Source organism: Crinia signifera, chromosome 8 (genome assembly GCF_055691185.1).
Source record: "Crinia signifera chromosome 8, ASM5569118v1, whole genome shotgun sequence".
In the NCBI taxonomy this organism is placed as follows: domain Eukaryota; kingdom Metazoa; phylum Chordata; class Amphibia; order Anura; family Myobatrachidae; genus Crinia; species Crinia signifera.
In genome coordinates, this window is record NC_139224.1 from 67,725,383 (window position 1) to 67,738,074 (window position 12,692).

Here is a 12,692-nt window from a genome sequence, read left to right on the forward strand (position 1 = left end):
CTAAATGTGATACCTCACAACAGGACTTTTGTGTGGCAGATATTAAACTAGAGGAAGGAGTAATAGACATTGGAGGTAGTTCCAAAAATACGAATTGGTTGGGTAATAATCAAGGTGGGGAGAACCCCAATGAGTCTAAGAAGGGGGACGTAAGAAAGAGGAAGTTTGTCAAGAATACTGACAACTCGCGTATTAAAATCATACATAATAATAGCACTGAAAGTAAACACAAACTTAAATGCTTACTGGCCAATGCACGAAGCTTAGCGGGTAAATTCGCGGAGCTAGAATCTGTGGTTAGTAGGGATGAATGACATTATTGGTATAACAGAAACATGGTGTAATGATTCGGCCAACTGGGCAATAAATATAGAGGGATTTACATTATACAGAAAAGATAGGGAAAATAGAGTATGGTGTCTGTATGTAAATAATTTATAATCGTGTGAGAAAAAAATTAGCATAGATACGGAGGAAGACAACTCAGAAGCAGTGTGGGCCGAGATAACAGCCCATAGTAACAAACCGAATAAGATAATAATAGGGGTATACTATAGACCACCAAACATAAGCGAACGGGAAGAGTCTTTTCTTTTAAACCAAATCAAACAATCATCAAACCAAGGTCAGGTGATAATTTTGGGGGATTTCAATCTACAAGACATCAATTGGGTAAATAAATCATGTAAATCAACTAGAATCACTGGGTTCTTAACCATGCTTAAAGACCAATTTATTACACAATTGGTAGAAGCACCAACTCGTAATGAGGCACTTTTGGATTTAGTATTAACAAACAACATAGATATAGTTTCAAATACAAGAGTAATTGAGAAACTTGGGAACAGTGACCATAATATGGTTTCCCTGGAAATAAACTTCAAGAAAATCTACCAAAAAGGAATGGCAAAAATACTAAACTTCAGAAAAGCGAACTTTCAATTATGCAGGGAAGCCCTTAAAGGAATTGGGTGGGAAACTGTTATGGCAGGTAAAAATGTAGAAGGGATGTGGAATACTTTGAAAAAGGTACTCATACCATTAACCAATATATACATACCGAGACTAAATAAGGGTAATTTCAACAAAAAAAGCCGCCATGGTTAGACAAAAAAAGTAAGGTCAGCCATCAACAATAAAACAAGATCATTTAAACTTTATAAAAGTAACGTAAATGAGGAGGCATTCACCAAATATAAGGAATCAAACAAAACTTGTAAAGAGGTAATCAAGGCAGCTAAAAGATCATATGAGGTACGACTAGCTACTGAAAGCAAATCCAACCCCCCAAAATTTAGTAAAGTGTATAATTAAGGAAAACATAGGTCCACTAACGGACTACCAATGGTAGAAAGGGTACAGAGGAAAAGGAAAACGCAATACTGTTAAATGAGTTCTTCTCATCAGTGTTTACTAAGGGAGAGCAGACTGAGATACGAACACCTACCACGAAAAGGACAAATAATCCAGATTTCGTTGTTGATTTCACGCCCAGTGAAATAACACTGAGGCTTAGCAAAATTAAAACAAATCACTGGGGCCAGATGGGATTCACCCAAGGGTACTAATGGAATTAAGGGAAGAACTAGCTACCCCACTACATTATATCTTTAGCAATTCCCTGTCAACCAGTATAGTGCTAAGAGACTGGAAAGTAGCGGAAGTAGTACCAATATTCAAAAAAGGAGGATCCAGCCAATTACAGACCGGTTAGTTTAACATCAATAGTGGGTAACATTTTTGAAGGATTTTTAAGGGATTGTATCCTGGAATATTTAGACCTTCATCGTTTACTCAGTACACTCATGCCAAACCAATCTACTATGTTTCTATGAGGAGGTTAGCAAAAACCTTGACAACAGGAATGCTGTGGATGTGATTTTCCTTGACTTTGCAAAAGCATTTGATACGGTACCACACAAGAAGCTAATAAAATGGAAGCCATGGGTTTGGGTGAGAATATTTGCAGATGCGTAGGGAACACAGAGTGTCTCTGAACGGGGCAGTATCAGACACGACACAGGTACTAAGTGGAGTGCCACGGGGTTCAGTCATGGGGCCCATTTTGTTTAACATTTTTATTAACGATATTGGGATGGGGTTACTCAGCAATGAGTTTTTCATCTTTGCGGACGATACAAAGCTAAGCAAAGTTATCAAGTCATCGGAGGATGTTACCACACTTCAGAAGGATCTAGAAAACCTAGAGGAATGGGCTGACAAGTGGAAAATTAAGTTCAACGGAAATAAATGTAAGATCATGCACCTGGAGGGAGACAACCAGTGTGCAAGTTATACCCTTAGTGGTGAAGGTACTAGGTAATTAAGAACTCCAAAAGGATCTTGAAAACCTAATAGACCCTAAGTTGGGGTGTAGCGCCCATTGTAACGTAGCAGCAAAAAAGGCTAACAAAATTCTAGCATGCATCAAAAGTGGGGATGGAAACTAGGGACCCAAAAGTGATTATGCCCCTGTACAAGGCATTGGTTAGACCGCACCTCGAATATGGAGTACAGTTCTGGGCGCCACACTACAAGAAGGATATTGCTTAATTAGAAAAAATACAAACAAGAGCAACAAAGCTTGTTAGGGGATTGGAGAATTTAACCTATGAGGAAAGACTAAGTAAGTTGGGACTATTTACATTAGAAAAGAGACGTCTATGGGGTGACATGCTCAACATGTATATTAGGGGCCAACATAAGGAACTGTAAGTCCCTTTTTTCTTCTGGAATGAAAAATAGGACCAGGGGGCATGAGTATAGACAAGAAAAGATTTTCTTCAGCGGGCAGGAAAAATGTATTTACGGTTAGAGCTGTCAAACTTTGGAACTCTCTTCCGGGCGAGGTTGTATCAGCGACCACAATAAATACGTTCAAAATAAGGTTCGACAATCACTCATTAGCTAAAAATATCCAGGGTTATATCTAAGTAACAAAATCAGTCTTTAAATTAAAATAACATAATATACAGCATAACCAGGCTGAACCAGATGGACGCAAGTCTTTTTTCAGCCTTACCTACTATGTAACAGTCTATAGGGCAGATGTATGAAGATGGAGAAAGGCATAAGGTACACCTCCCAACATGCCCCTCTACAGGAGGAAAAGAGTGCTCTGGTCAATTATGGATTTGAAAAATTACAGGAGTGTTATCACCCTGCACTTATCACTACTTTATCCCTTCTTCAGACTTGGTACATCTGCTTCTATGTACAGTAGCAAGTATTCCTGTTAGAACCCTTCCACACCAAAAAATGCAGGGATTTACCAAGGAATACAGTCAAGGGATCATGCAGAGACATTCCCAGGTTGGCCCCTTTCACACCACTCTAGTCCCTGCATTTTCGGTTGTGAAAGGGGTATCGTCTGTGTGCAGCTCACACCAGTTTTTAACTGAATCTTTCTCTTGTTCAGAATTGGACTCTGAAGCAGCCAATAGGGCTAACTTTTTATTTGGTGGCTCTAATGTAGTTGCTTCCACCAGTTTCTCGGCAGCAAACCTCTGTTCCTTAAATAAGTTGATGACTGAGGCTAACAACTCACCCCTCTCAGATCTGGGTATACACTTGAGGTCTTTGAATCTTGGCTCCAATGCGGTAGCAATCTTCAGATATGCAAGGTTGTGTGTCTCCAGGTCTGTTTATGAATGTACACTTACATTTGACCATGTAGTAGTATAAAGGGTTGATTTCGCACTGGATTACTGCCTGCTGGTACTATGTACGTTAGAGTAATATGCAAGGCAGTATGGACTCCTGTACCCCAAAGTAGTATGCTTGGAAAAAGCTAACCAATTATATAGGGTGGGAGGTGCTCCCCAAAGTCAGAAACAACATAAATTTACACATAGAAAAAGAAGACTTTTGTTGGGGGCACAATTAGTAAAGGCAGGGATGTAGTGATTAGTTGAAATTTTTAAAAACTTAGCGTTTAATTAAATTAATTTTAGAAAATAGTCCTATGGTACCCTCTCAGTTTGAAGATCCGAGCCGGGTGTAGGACTAAAGAAGGGAATATAATGATATTCCACTAATATTGGTTTACATACAGACTTACAAACATAAAACACTCACATACACAGGGTGTAATAAATTACCCAGTGATTAAATTGATTAGGTAATGACTGTCACCAGGAAGGGACTAAATATTTTATTTTCTAAACAGTCTCCAAAGGAAGATTTACAGAGAGTTTCAATTAGAAAAATAGAGAGCTGTAAGCTTGGTCTCTCCACCTATCCTCCTACTTTCACCATCATGTTTCAGAGGATAGTGGTTCGGAGATTTCAAGGTAGTGAAGCTTATTTGCTCAGAAGTGAAAGATTCACTATTTCCTTCTGCTGCTTGCTTTCATATGTGCGGCAGCACTGGTGTTTAGTAACATTTACAGTGCCGCCGTTCAATTGTCAGTCAAGTGAGAGAGGAAAGAAAAAGAGGAGGAGGTAGTGAGTATTCCTGTGCAACCAGCCTAATTAAAGGTTTTAATGGATTGTATCTTTACTATATTGGATACACATTAGCTGTTTTGCATTCAACAAATTGGTACAATGTATCCGTTAGGTTGCACAGCAGGAACAGTACACAAAACAGAATATAATTTCTCAAACAGACTCTACTGTCATCCCATCATTTTGAAGCGGATGGGTGATGAGAGATCTGGTGGGATATCTGTTTATTTTCAGAAATAAATTCAGAAAAGCAAACTCTCTGCCCCTTTGCGTTTAACATGTGGCTATAATCCTGATATCATATACATTGCAGGAATAAGGCCACCGGTCCCGCTAGTGAGAGGAGTTTATAGAATTCAAAGTATAGTGTCAGTTTTAGACAGAGATATTTGCTGCGTAATTAGTGAACTCAAATAGTTCTGGACTAATGTCCGTATTTGTGCAGTCTATAGTAAAAGGTCAGAAATATCTGCCCATATACATGAATCCATAATATTAGTCTTCCTTTAAACTGAGCAGCTAGATAAGGAGAAACACATATTTGCACATAAGAAAATAAAGCAGCAGCGGCAAGGTAACGGCTTACAACGGAGCCAATCAATTAGAGGTACAGCCTGCAGACATAAAATGACATTCAACCACCCCAAATAGACGTTGATAGTCAGTAAGGATATAGTGCCACTTATCTGGTGATGTATTCACCCGTATCCGATAGAAGAATCAGTCCTTCCTGCCGTGCAGGACAGAAAAGTGCCTTCCGCTGCTTGTTTTCAATGCGCTGGCGTCTGTCTCCTAGTGCGCTCTGTTACCTGGTTGCGTATGACAGGCGGACCTGTCACTGGGTATCACCCTGTGTGGTGACGTGGAGCGTGGGAAAACGCGTTTCGCCCGTATTGGGCTTGATCACACCAGCGCATTGAAAACAAGCAGCGGAAGGCACTTTTCTGTCCTGCACGGCAGGAAGGACTGATACTTCTATCGGATACGGGTGAATACATCACCAGATAAGTGGCACTATATCCCTACTGACTATCACCGTCTATTTGGGGCGGTTGAATGTCATTTTATGTCTGCAGGCTGTACCTCTAATTGATTGGCTCCGTTGTAAGCCGTTACCTTGCCGCTGCTGCTTTATTTTCTTATGTGCAAATATGTGTTTCTCCTTATCTAGCTGCTCAGTTTAAAGGAAGACTAATATTATGGATTCATGTATATGGGCAGATATTTCTGACCTTTTACTATAGACTGCACAAATACGGACATTAGTCCAGAACTATTTGAGTTCACTAATTACGCAGCAAATATCTCTGTCTAAAACTGACACTATACTTTGAATTCTATAAACTCCTCTCACTAGCGGGACCGGTGGCCTTATTCCTGCAATGTATATGATATCAGGATTATAGCCACATGTTAAACGCAAAGGGGCAGAGAGTTTGCTTTTCTGAATTTATTTCTGAAAATTAACAGATATCCCACCAGATCTCTCATCACCCATCCGCTTCAAAATGATGGGATGACAGTAGAGTCTGTTTGAGAAATTATATTCTGTTAATCTCTTTTTGTGTACTGTTCCTGCTGTGCAACCTAACGGATACATTGTACCAATTTGTTGAATGCAAAACAGCTAATGTGTATCCAATATAGTAAAGATACAATCCATTAAAACCTTTAACCCCTTCATGACAGAGCCAGTTTGTGCCTTCATGACAGAGCCCTTTTTTTCAAATCTGACATGTCTCACTTAAGTGGGGATAACTTTTTTTTGCTTTTACTTATCCCAGTGATTTTGAGATTGTTTTCTCGTGACACATTGTACTTCAAGTTAGTGGTAAATTTGGGTCGATACAGTCTGTGTTTTTTTGTGAAAAATACCAAAATATCGTGAAAAAATGGAAAATTTAGCAATATGCAAAATGTCACATTTTCTGCTTGTGAGACAAATAATCATACCACTCAAAATAGTTAATAACTAACAAAGACCATATGTCTACTTTATGTTGCAATCATTATTTCAACTTCCTTTTAATTTTTTTGGACACTAGGAGGCTTCAAATATGACTAGCAAATTCTCAAATTTTCAAGAAAATTTCAAACACTGATTTTTTTAGGGACCAGTTCAGTTCTGATGTGACTTTGAGGGACTTGTATGTGAGACACCCCCATAAATGATGCCATTTCAAAAACTGCACCCCTCACAGTATTCAAAACAGCATTTTGGAAGTTTGTTAACCCTTTAGGTGTTTCACAGGAATTAAAACAAAGTGTAGGTGAAATTTCAAAATTTCATTTTTTTTTTCGGATTTTCAATTTTAATACATTTTTCTAAGGAACACAGTACATTTTACTAGAGAAATGTGACTAAAAATTGATTCCCCCAATTCTTTGGTTTTCATAAATATCCTATATGTGGCCCTAGTGTGCACGGTGACCAAACCACAGGCTTCATAATAGAAGGAGCACCTACTTTATTTTGGAGACTCCTTTTTATGAGATTATTTTTTAGGCACCATGTAGGTTTCTAGGCACCATAAGATGCTAAAAGTTAGGAACCCCCCCACAAGTGACCCCATTTTGCAAACTACACCCCTCAGGGAATTCATCTAGGGGTATAGTGTACATTTCAAACCCCCAGGGGTTTCACCAATTGTGGTACAACTGGGCAGTGAAAATGAAAAAAAATAATTTTTCATTTTCACAGCTCAGTTGTATCAAAATTGGTGAAACCCCGGGGGGTTTGAAATGTACTCTATACCCCTAGATGAATTCCCTGAGGGGTGTAGTTTGCAAAATGGGGTCACTTGTGGGGGGGTTCCACTGTATGGGTGTTTCGGGGGTCATTCAACCAGAATCTGTGCTGCAAAATCCAAAAATCACTCCTTCCCTTCTGAGTCCTGCCATGCACCCAACTGGTATTTTTTGGTCACATGTGAGGCATTGCCGTACCCGGGAGAAATTGGGGCACAGATTTTGGGGTGCTTTGTCTCCTTCATTCCTTGTGAAAATGAAAAATTTTGAGCCAGATCTGCATTTTTGTGTAAAAAAATTTAATTTTTTACACAAAAATGCAGTTCTGGCTCAAAATTTTTAATTTTCACAAGGAATGAAGGAGACAAAGCACCCCAAAATCTGTGCCCCAATTTCTCCCGGGTACGGCAATGCCTCACATGTGACCAAAAAATACCAGTTGGGTGCATGGCAGGACTCAGAAGGGAAGGAGTGATTTTTGGTGGTGGAATGAATGGCGGGTGCTATGTCGCATTAGCAAGACCCCCGAAGCACCAATACAGTGGAACCCCCCCACAAGTGACCCCATTTTGGTCACCAGCTTTGGGAGGGGGGCTGGCGCTGCGGCTGGCGGGGGGGTGGGAGGGGTGCTGGCGCTGCGGCAGCCGGGTGGGTGGGAGGGAGGGGGGCTGCCGGGTGGGAGGGGGGGGGGGCTGGCGATCGTTGGTGATCGGTGCGGTATACGCACACACACACACACACACACACACACATATATGTGTGTGTGTATATATATATATATATATATATATATATATATATATATATATATATATATATATATATATATATATATATATACACACACATTTGCACATTTTTTAATTTTAATTTATTTTTAACTTTTCCAGCAGCAGCATGATGCTGCTGCTGCTGCTGCGGGGGGGAGGGGGGAGGAGGGGAGCGCAGCGTGCGCTCCGGACGTAGCGGTGGAGCCGCTGGAGCTGCTGCTGCTGCCGGGTGAGTGCCCGGCGGGTGGGAGGGGGGTGCTGCCGCTCGGTGGTGATCGGTGCTGCACCGATCACCACCGTTTTCTGTGTTACCGAGCGGCTTAGCCGCCGGTAACACAGGAAACGCTGTGATTGACTGTTCAGATTTGAACAGCCAATCACAGCGATCGCCGACCGGGGGGGGCACCCCTGCCCCCCCTGGGCGACGAGGGGGGATGTCTGCTGTCAGGGACAGCAGACATCTCCTAACTGTCACCGCGTCTATAGACGCAGTGACAGTTAGAATCCATGACGTACATGTACGTCAAATGTCGGGAAGTACTTCCCGACCATGACGTACATGTACGTCAAATGTCGTGAAGGGGTTAATTAGGCTGGTTGCACAGGAATACTCACTACCTCCTCCTCTTTTTCTTTCCTCTCTCACTTGACTGACAATTGAACGGCGGCACTGTAAATGTTACTAAACACCAGTGCTGCCGCACATATGAAAGCAAGCAGCAGAAGGAAATAGTGAATCTTTCACTTCTGAGCAAATAAGCTTCACTACCTTGAAATCTCCGAACCACTATCCTCTGAAACATGATGGTGAAAGTAGGAGGATAGGTGGAGAGACCAAGCTTACAGCTCTCTCTTTTTCTAATTGAAACTCTCTGTAAATCTTCCTTTTGAGACTGTTTAGAAAATAAAATATACAGTCCCTTCCTGGTGACAGTCATTACCTAATCAATTTAATCACTGGGTAATTTATTACACCCTGTGTATGTGAGTGTTTTATGTTTGTAAGTCTGTATGTAAACCAATATTAGTGGAATATCATTATATTCCCTTCTTTAGTCCTACACCCGGCTCGGATCTTCAAACTGAGAGGGTACCATAGGACTATTTTCTAAAATTAATTTAATTAAACGCTAAGTTTTTAAAAATTTCAACTAATCACTACATCCCTGCCTTTACTAATTGTGCCCCCAACAAAAGTCTTCTTTTTCTATGTGTAAATTTATTTGACCATGTAGGTAGGGTCATCTGAGCTCCCCATGACTCGAGAGAGCGAGAGAGAGAGAGATGGCAAATAGAAAGATGTAGTTTCACTCTGCCAGCAGATGGCATTGTTTCGGAGACTCACGGACACTAGAATATGTATGAATTCCAGATATTGGTCACATGACTTAAATGGTAAATCCTAAAACCTTGACCGGATTTCACCAGAATAACTTCCTAAAATAACTATACACAGCAATGAATAGTCCACCAAAAACATGCACATCAACCTAATCTTATATACATCAAAATCTAACTGAATCGTAATAAAATGTAAAAAGTCCATCAAATAATTTCACATAAGTGCTGGATTAAATACTGCAGTTGCTTCTTATTCCCAGCCGATTTCTAAAATGGCGCCAAAGAGAAGCCTGTTGAGATCACATATAGCAGACTCCCCACCGGTACCGGAAATGTCTACAGCATTTACTTCCGGTGTAATGGAATGCAGATCGAGAAGTTGCGTTCCTAGTTCTCCGGGAACCATATTTTCGGAGCCTTGGTCCCAATGTATTCATAATGATAACAAACAGAATAAAAGGAAAACAATATATTAGTATAATCAAAGCATTACAAAAAGCATTTTACCTCAAAATTTGTTTTTAGGCCGCAGGGCTAAGTTTTTAATTCATATATAGATTTTATCTCTGTTTGAGATGGTCTCTGATCAATATCGTTATTCCTCCAGTGAGGTTTAACCATTTTGATCCCACAAAAATAAGACTTGTGGTTTGATTTTACAGTCATGGAATTTTTAAAAATGCACGGTTACATTTTTAATCTCAAGGCCCTTTCTAATATGCCTGACCTACTCTGCCAGTCTCACCTTGAGTAATCTCGTGGTCTTACCCACGTGCTTTTTACATATACATTCCAAAACACACTACAATATTTGGTATTACACGAGATTAAATAACCTATTTTAGATATTTTTTGTTGGCATGTGTGGATTGGTATTGTAGTATTACTGATGTAGAGCTCTTGCATACACGACATAATCTACACAGTTCACAATGAAAGAACCCTTTGGATCGGATCTGGTTATATAGGGTAGGTACATTAATAGCACTATTCACAATAGCATATTTGATATTGTTAGCCTGCCTCTGGGTTAGATTGTATCTAGTTCTTCAGGAGTGGATCAAGGCCCAAAACACTTGAATGTTTTTAATGATATTCTCAATCTGCTGGTGGTGGTATACTTTGTAATAGGGAGATACGGCCATTAGGTCTACAACCATTGGTTTGACACCATTAGGGTGACATGGGTCTAAGTAGACATAAGTTTTTTTCACTGTGTTTTGTGCCGACAGGCGGTATTTCATGCTCCACCATCCATGTTTCAGTGTCCATGTAGGCGGTGTTAACATTCGGGTGAAAAACCCTATGTCGACATTTTGACTGAGCTTGCCCATGTCGATCTTTCTGCATGTCGACCATTTTTTTGTAGACCTAATGATCCATACCTGTAATAAGTGACCTCCCGACTTTCTATTTTTGTATTTTTCCTTTTACCTCTATTCTTGTTTAACCCTCTAATGATAAGTAGTTTCTTCCCTTTACTCGTAGCCATCTGGACACCATTGTGAGTAAGATAGAGTGAAGCAGCATAACGGTGCAGTAGAGCTTTCTGTGTGTGTGTGTGTGTGTGTGTGTGTGTGTGTGTGTGTGTGTGTGTGTGTATATATATATTTGTATATGTATATATGAGATCCCCAATCTTCGCTCAAACCAGCGTGAGCAGCCCCTCTGAAGGATCTTCTGTCAGACAGAATCCAGCATATAGATCTGAGAAGAAAAGAAAGTTTCAGAGGGCACCAAGAATCAAGTCAAAACAAATATTGGTACTTATGAGTTATCTGGGCGCCCGATTTTTTGATTGTATGCCTTAAGTTAAGGCATACAATCAGATGCGATGCGATATCGCATCGCATGCGACCATCGGATGCGATGACCCGATTTTTCCATAGGAATCAATGTTAAAATAGACGGAGTCCATTTTAACATGGAATTCAATGGGGAAAAGGGGTCCTTTTCATACCCCTACTATCCAAGTGGGCATGGAGTTGGATATAAACCTGTGGCGAGCCACCGAGCCCGAAGCGTGGCGAGCGGACGGTATTCTATGTCCCCTCGCGGGGCTCGCTACGCTCGCCACGCTTCGGGCTCGGTGGCTCGCTACACTCGCCACAGGTTTATATCCAACTCCATGCCCACTTGGATAGTAGGGGTATGAAAAGGACCCCTTTTTTCCATTGAATTCCATGTTAAAATGGACTCAGTCCATTTTAACATTGATTCCTATGGAAAAATCGGGTCATCGCATCGCATCCGATGGTCGCATGCGATGCGATGTGCCCGATCCGACCCGATTTAGAAATCGGGCGCCTAGATAACTCACAAGTACCCAAATATTTAATACATAAAACTGTTATAAAATCACATAAAAATCGCCATTAGGGCAAACCAGAATTATACAGGAATCATATACAGCTTCATAATGTGTCAGCAATTTGACAACACGCATCATTCAAACAAACCAGAAGGGCTAACGCGTTTCGTCATTCACAGGGGCAAATAAATAACGGTTCAACCATATGCTATCTGTAGTATATCTCCAATACAATGTGTTTAAAGCAATCCAATGAAGGAATATCCATATGGACCAAAAAGGATTGCCCACTTTTCGATTTCTTTCAGGGGATAAAGTATAAGCTCAAAAGAACTGGAGATCAATTGGTTTTGAACACTGCCAACTCTCGTACAGAGACTGTTCTGTGCATACAGCTGGGATCCCAAACAAGGAGTGTGTATATATAATCTCCTATATATTTAACCAGATCTGTCAATCACTGTGTGTATAACGCTGGGCGGAGTTACAGCCTCTGCCCCCTCCCAGCTTTCTCCAGACAGCATCCATGCCCCCCCCCCCCCCACAAGTAGAATTAGAATTACCATTAAAGTTCCCAGCAATATTACACACACACTACAATTTATGCGCAAAAAGTCCCTTTATGTGGCAATCCGTCCGTGTGGATATTCAACATGTAGTGTAGCTGTTGACTGGAATGAGGCTCACCAAAGCCTCACAGAGAGGTACATGCAGAAAAAAAGCCAGAAAAGAGCACAAATGAGCATAAAAGTAGGTAACACTTTACTATGTAAAAAAGCTCACATACATGTAAGTTTGAGACTGCAGATATGCAGTAAGTATTTATAATAACCCGGGTAGCAGCAGTCGGACAGCAACAATAAATTGCAAACACTGTGCAGGCAGCTGAACACGCAGCCGGAACCAGACAGACCAGGAGACATCCACAGCGTCAGAGGATCAAACGTCAGCCAAGGACCGCACCAACATGTGTAGTCATCAAGTCAGGAGGCGTGTCGTATGGTAATCATGTCGAGGCTTAAATACCATTTGGCGTGAGACTCAGAGGGCGGTATTCAATGAGCCTGATTCGC

The 12,692-nt window shown here is 40.9% G+C and overlaps 1 protein-coding gene across 4 annotated transcripts in view; it reads left to right on the forward strand.

The window, feature by feature from the left end:
- The window catches only part of EP300 (EP300 lysine acetyltransferase), a 108,306-nt gene that overhangs the window by 67,748 nt on the left and 27,866 nt on the right, over window positions 1-12,692 (forward strand). The gene's annotated exons all lie outside the window — the stretch shown is intronic.